The following is a 7,133-nucleotide window of genomic DNA, read 5'->3' as shown; positions in this document are numbered from 1 at the left end:
GTCACTCCTTCCATCATTCTCAACCAAATGCTTCTCCAATATTTATTTCAGATTTACCACTTCCTTTATCATATGTGTACATTGAGTATTCTAGCTGTACTTGCCCCTTGTTCATTTTTCATTCATTCTATGTCTTTACTATAATTTCTTTCTGTTTTCAACTTCCTGATAGTCATCCTGTTAAACTGTCTATTAATATATTGAAAGGTTTATATACATTTCATGGAGTTTACATTCTGCATATGCTTGAACTGATGTCAGCTTATATTTCCATAATTCATTCATCTGCAGTAACAATTTGCAAGACTGGAGACGTGAAGCATCTAAACATGATTTTATTCTCATCCATTTGGAAGATTAATCTCAGTCAAAGAGAAAGTTAAAAAATGCATAGAATGTACTCCTAGCTACAAATTTTTATAAATAGCTTTGTACAGTGGTGTGATTGTTTTATTTTACATGGTATATTATTTTTTACTACCTATAAGTTTTGGAAAAAGAAGAAAACTAAAATTTATTCCTATATAGGAATGTGATAGAAATAGAAGACAGATTTTATGTTTGTCATATCTCTGATGAGTACCCATATTCAAGACTTAAAGTCATATTTCTCCCTATGTTACACAGACAGGGAAAACATAATATTGCATATGATAGGACAACTATTTGTGACGTTTTAAAATGTACCTTATTAAATGATGACATTTACTTTATTAGCAAACGTTTTGGTTTGAAATTTGGCAGGCTGATCTATTTAACACATTTCTGGAAGGCTCCTACTGAAAAACACAAATTATGGTTGGTACTATTTCTAGACTTTAATGAATGGTTGAACGTGTTTGGCATTTGTGCTGGGTAAATAATTCAACTCTATTGTAACTTGCTCCCTACACTTGAAAAACTTGTAATGTCACTAAGTATCATCTACTTCTCAAATGTTATTTTGGCGAATGTGATTTTAAAAAGTTAATTTGTAAAGGAATAACTTTCAGGCGATTAAATGTAGATTATCATTGGTTTGAGAGTGACATTTTATACCACTGAACCATGTTGTACTGAAGTCCCAGTGTTTTGCAGCACTAAGGATCTTCTCAATGTTTTCCTGAATTATATTTGAACTCTAAGTAAATTTTTCTGGGCCTTGGTAGACAAATTATGGATCTATCCTTCCAGGAACTATTTTTTGGCCCACTTATGCTGGACTAAAATCTTTCATTAATCATAGGGGAGGGGTATTAAAAATAATCTTATGACACCTTGTGAACTTGTTCACTGATATGGGCTGGCCATCTGTAAGTTGAATGTTTGAATCATAGTACATACTCTCAAATTTTGTGATCTCATCTTTCATTTTAAGTTGCCTTGCATTTCACAATTGCTTAATGCTAAATCCTGCATCTCAAGGAATTGGGGCCCTGAAATATAGGAAATGAGAAATTGAAATGGGTCTTCAATTACTTTGTTGCATGTTGCATGGGCCTATGTGAGAAGTCTTGCCGTTGTTATCTGATGATGCAGGTAACTGGTACCTGGGATCCTAGGAATCATTGGGTCGTGCAGAAGAATAATATTTGTTAGACATCTTATCAGAAAAATTTGGGCATAATCAGTAGGAATGCTTCAGAAATATGGAGAAAAAGAGTTTTGGATCAGTGAATTAAAACAATAAACAGAGAAGCAGAGTAAAATCCCTTATAGATTAGGGGAAAACAAAATTGTTTTTTTACCATGTGAATTCAGAAGACCAAGAACAGTTAGAATGTATCACAAGTTTATACCAAAGACACTGCGTTGATATTTTTTATATTCTAATATATATTTTAAACCTAATTATTTATATTCCAATTCTATTTATTGGAATAAATAAATTTTAATTTATTTGTGAAATTATCAACTAATTCTAGTAAGTTTCATTGTGTGAAATATAAAATCAGCACATATAAGTATAAAATATATAACTATATATAATATAAGAAAAAAGACACATGTTTTGCATTGTTCTGTTGTGGTTACAGTATCAAAGGCAACTCTGTTTTAAAGTATTATTACATTATCTCTACCTCAGTGTTTGATAGAGTTGGACCTAAAGCTTTACTATTTGTAGATTTACAGCCTGTAGGGAAGAGAAAACACTGTGATTAAAACATTACCAATTTAAGGCCTAATAATGAGAAGAAACATCTGGACTTCTCCTGCAACTATGAAAATATTTGGTGATAGAAATTCAGTAGTGTAACTTCCTGCCTGGTAGGATGGTAGACAGGCCAGGATACTAAGTAATCATGAATATGATCAATTTTTTCACCTTCTTGGCTTTAGTTACTTTTGAAATGTTAGATATAATAAACAATTATATTTTGATAAAATCCCTTCTAGTCTGAACAGTTATGACTGAACTGTTCATCTCTCTATGATCCCTGGTAACTAAGATTAGTGTTGTTCAAGTAAAACAATCTATGCTGTCAGGGTAAGATATTCTGATTGGTCTCTTCCTACATGAAAGAAGAATAAAGGGTCAGGTAGCCATTTGTGCCAGTAAGACCTCACTTGGGAAAATGTCAACTGCAGAAGGTTAGAAGTAGCTCTTAAGCAAGGCTTACTTTGAATCCATTAGCTCCACAAAGCTAATTCAGTTGGATCAATTAGTACATGAAAAAGCCATCACCTTTGGACCTAGCAATAAATTATTGAAAGTATGATCAAATTCCAAATTAAAAAGACTTAAAATTGTCATTGACAAAAAATTTGCAAATGTGAGCATTAAGATGAACAATATATTTTTTTCCACTATTCACAGAATTTTAGGAAAATAAGATCAGTAGCATTGTCAGGAACAATATAGTTTCCTTATTACAAGTAGGCAACCGTGGATATAAGTCTGTATAAAGATTGCATCATTAACTACTTAAATTTAGAAGATACTACATGCTTCAGCAGCATGTATTCCCAAATTACAATACAGAGATTAACATGACAATTGCACAAGGATGATATGAAAATTTGTGAAATATTCTGTATTTTTCATTTTTCAGATGCAAGAAATGAAAAACAGTTATTAAAAAGTTGATTACAAAATAACAAGTGTAACAACACACGTAATTCATATAATTAAATTTAGTTTCACATCAATGTATTAAATCTTCACCTCAGAAAGGCGTTTACATAACATAAACTTTACAAAACTTTTGAAATTAAACAACATTGTCATTTTATCCCAAAGAAAAATAATATTAGGACCTAGGAAAAAAAGGAATCTAAAACTTTCTATATGGAATACAATCTGAAAGGACACATTATACAACATAGAATACTTTAAAATATTCTTTTTCAGACAATCACCAGAAATACTTTAGTATCTGTACTATTCATTTAAACAGATAAGTTAAAATTATTTCTGAATAAAATTTCACAAACTCTGCAGAAATCATTATACATGTATACAAAAACTCTTGAATACATTTTGACATCCAATGCAGGCAATTCAATTGGAAGAATTCCACGGAATTCATGAATTTTTACAGTAAGAATTGGTGTTGCCAGACGCTGGTGGCTCAAACTATAAAAAGAATTTTGAGGTATTACCAGGTGTAATAGACTCAGACAGTCCTACCACTATAAAGGTCATGAAAAGGTCTCTAAAGAGACTATTCAAGTTAATAAAGGTCAGAGGATTGCCCAAATACTTTTACTCTCATATCTAAACTTGCCTAATCCCACACTGACTCAAAACAGAAAAGGAGGGTTTGGCACCACAGATACTGTAGCCTGGGTTCAGGAAATTACAGATAAAAGGCCTTACAAGGCCGTTAAATCAATGGAAAACAAATGACAGGACACTTAGACACAGGAGCTGACAGATCCTGTATAGCTGGAAAAGATTGTCCTATGGCCTGGCCAGTGCAAGAGACTTCTTCCTTAATTGGATTAGGGAGGGCTTCTAATGTAGCTTAGTCAGCTCAGAGACTCAAATGGGTATGTGAAGGGCAGCAAGGCCACTTCAAACCTTATGTTATCCCCAGCTTGCTCTTTTCTTTATGGGGCAGAGACATCATGCAAGACATGAAAATAAAATAGGACAAATAGACTCCTCATCAAAGGAGCAAAATTTTTCATAGGGGCCACTGATGAACAGCTTTATGCTGACAAAATAATATGGAAAAGTGATGATCCTGTATGGATTAATCAGTGGCCCCTAACTCAAGAAAAGATTCAAGCCATACAGGACTTAGTTCAAGAACAATTGAGTCAAGGGAAGAATAGAAAAGACTACCAGTTCATGGAATACTCCAGTTTTTGTAATTAAAAAAGAAGTCAGGAAAATGGAGATTATTACAAGATCTAAGGGCAATTAATGAGGCCATGCATGACATGGGAGCCCTTCAACCATGTCTACCCTCTCCTGTTGCAGTCCCACATGGTAGATACATAATAATAATATACTTACTGGATTGCTTTTATACAATAAAATTACAACCAGAAGATTCCAAGAGATTTGCTTTCAGTGTCCCTTAGGCTAATTTTAAACAACATTATAATAGGTACCAATGGAAAGTGCTACCTCAGGGCATGAAAAACAGCCCTACCTTATGTCAACAATATGTGAAAAGGGCTATAGATCAAATTAGAAAAAAATATCCAGGGGCATATATTATTCATTATATGGATGATATACTTATGGCCGATGAAACTAGAGAAAAGACAGAAAAAATATTACAGGATATGGTAGAACAATTAACAAAATTCGGTTTGATAATAGCTCCTGATAAAGTTCAACATGAATGCCCTTTAAATTATCTGGGAAAAGTGATTGGACATGATTATATTATGTCTCAAAAGACACAAATTAGAATAGATAAACTAAAAAACATTAAATGATTTCCAAAAATTATTAGGGAATATTAATTGGATTCGGCCTAGTTTAAAAAATAACTTCAGGACAATTAGATCCTTTGATGAAAATGTTGGACGGAGACCCTAATCCTAAATCTACCAGGAAAATAACTCCTGCTGCCTTATCCTGTATAAAATTGGTAGAAAAAGCATTGAATACAGCTAAAATACAGCAAATTAATATTGCACAATCATGGTCCTTTATAATTCTGGCTACAAGCTATACTACCACAGGATGTTTTTGGCAGGATGGGATACTAGAATGGATCCATTATTCCCATAACCCGGGAAAAATAGTTGCTTCATATCCCTTTTTATGTGCAATTTTGATTTTAAAGGATAGATTAAGAGTTAGAGATTTATTTGGCCAAGAAATACCTAACATTATTATCCCTTATAATAAGAAACAGTTAGATCATTTGATACGATTTGATGATGATTGGAAAATTGCTGTATTAACTTACACAAGTAAAATAAGCTTTCATATGCCCCAACATCCTTTGTTACATTTTTATACTGAAACCCCTGTGATATTTCCAAAGGTTTTGGTTACAGAACCTTTGGGCAGGGCATTAACTATTTTTACAGATGGATCTTCTAGCGGAAAGTCTGTGGTTTATTGCAGTACAAAACCACCATTAATATCTTCTGACCCAACTGTATCTGCCCAACAGATTATTGCAGTTCTGCTAGCCTTTCAAAATTATTCAGAGGAGTTTAACCTTTACACAGATTCCCGCTATGTGGTTTCCTTGTTTCCTGCCATTGAAACAGCCCTAGTTACTGGTCATTCTAAAGTAACAGAGTAATTAATAAAATTACAACAGCTATTACAACAAAGAAGGACAAAGGCATTTGTGGGACACATAAGGGGGCATAGTAATCTCCCTGTACCTTTGTCTCAAGGGAACAAGTTAGCAGACTTATTAACTAAGGAAAGTCATGTAATGTCAGCTTTAGAAGAAGCTCAGGAAAGTCATAGACTACACCATCAGAATGCTAATGCCTTAAGAAAGATGTTTCAAGTGTCCTGAGAACAGGCAAGACAAATTGTAAGGGAATATGAGGCATGCCCAGAAGTTTTTCATCCACAAAAAATGGGAGTTAATCCTAGAGGCTTAAAGCCTAGAGTTCTGTGGCAAATGGATGCTACCCATGTAACAAAATTTGGGAAACTCTCCTTTGTCCATGTTACTATAAATACTTATTCTCATGCTATGGTTGCTATAGCCCTTTCTGGAGAGGCTGTGAAAGATGTTCTTCAACATTTGGTTAAAGCCTTTGTAGACCTAGGAATTCCTAAGGAAATAAAAATTGACAATGGACCAGCATACACCTCCAATGCTTTTGCTAAATTTTGTGCACAATGGAAAATCGTGCACAAAACAGGGATTCCGTATAATCCACAAGGCCAAGCAAACATAAAACGAGCTCATCAGTCCTTAAAAAGTCAATTGTCAAGAATTAGACAGGGAGGAGAGAAGCAATACTTCCCCCATTACACTTTTAACCATGCTTTACTGGTTCTTAATCATTTCAATGCTGATGAGCAAGGAATAACCCCAATGATGAGACATTGGGGCATGGAAAAAACTACAACTTTTCCTTTACTAAAATGGAAGGATCTACTTACTGGAACCTGGCGTGGGCTAGACATCCTGTTAACATTCGGAGCTAGGCTATGCTTATGTTTTCCCACAGAATGCGGAATCCCCCATTTGGGTCCCAAACAGACTCATCAGGCCTTTCTTGGGCCCAAAAAAGAGACAGGAAGAAAATGAAAATACATCAGGAGAGAAAACTGGAGCAGAAGATAAAGACTCTCTCTCTATCACCACCACAGGCTAATTCAACAAAAACCGCAACACCACCTATATGGGGAAAGATCTAGAAGCTGGTTGAAAAGGCCCGGCACATTTTGTTAATGAGTTAAATAAGGATGTTTCTCTAACATTAACAGAGCAACAAATTATTGATCCAAAATTTAAAAAATAAATAAAGGCTTTGGAAAAAGTAGTCTTAAAGTTAGGGACTGAAGTCAATAATCTAAAAACCCAGCTGACAACTAGATGTCATCAGGTATTTAAATATATTTGTGTTACCCCATTACCTTATAATGAGAGCTTAGATTGGGAAGTTACCAAAGTGCATTTACAAACAATCTGGAAGGACAATAGCTTAATTCATGAGATAGGACAGCTACAGGAAGACATCTCAGCCCTTAGTCAAGCTCATTTGGAAAG

General features: G+C 34.2%; 1 pseudogene; it reads left to right on the top strand.

Annotated features, from left to right (window-relative positions):
- The first annotated feature begins 2,925 nt into the window (after positions 1–2,925).
- On the top strand, positions 2,926–3,022 carry LOC138837248 (U6 spliceosomal RNA; annotated as a pseudogene).
- The last annotated feature ends 4,111 nt before the right edge of the window (positions 3,023–7,133 follow it).

The sequence above is a fragment of the Dipodomys merriami genome, unplaced genomic scaffold (assembly GCF_024711535.1).
Source record: "Dipodomys merriami isolate MVZ:Mamm:240054 unplaced genomic scaffold, mDipMer1.0.p SCAF_268, whole genome shotgun sequence".
Taxonomy (NCBI): domain Eukaryota; kingdom Metazoa; phylum Chordata; class Mammalia; order Rodentia; family Heteromyidae; genus Dipodomys; species Dipodomys merriami.
The sequence above is the reverse complement of the archived record's forward strand: the minus strand, read 5'-3'. Positions and strand labels throughout refer to the sequence as shown.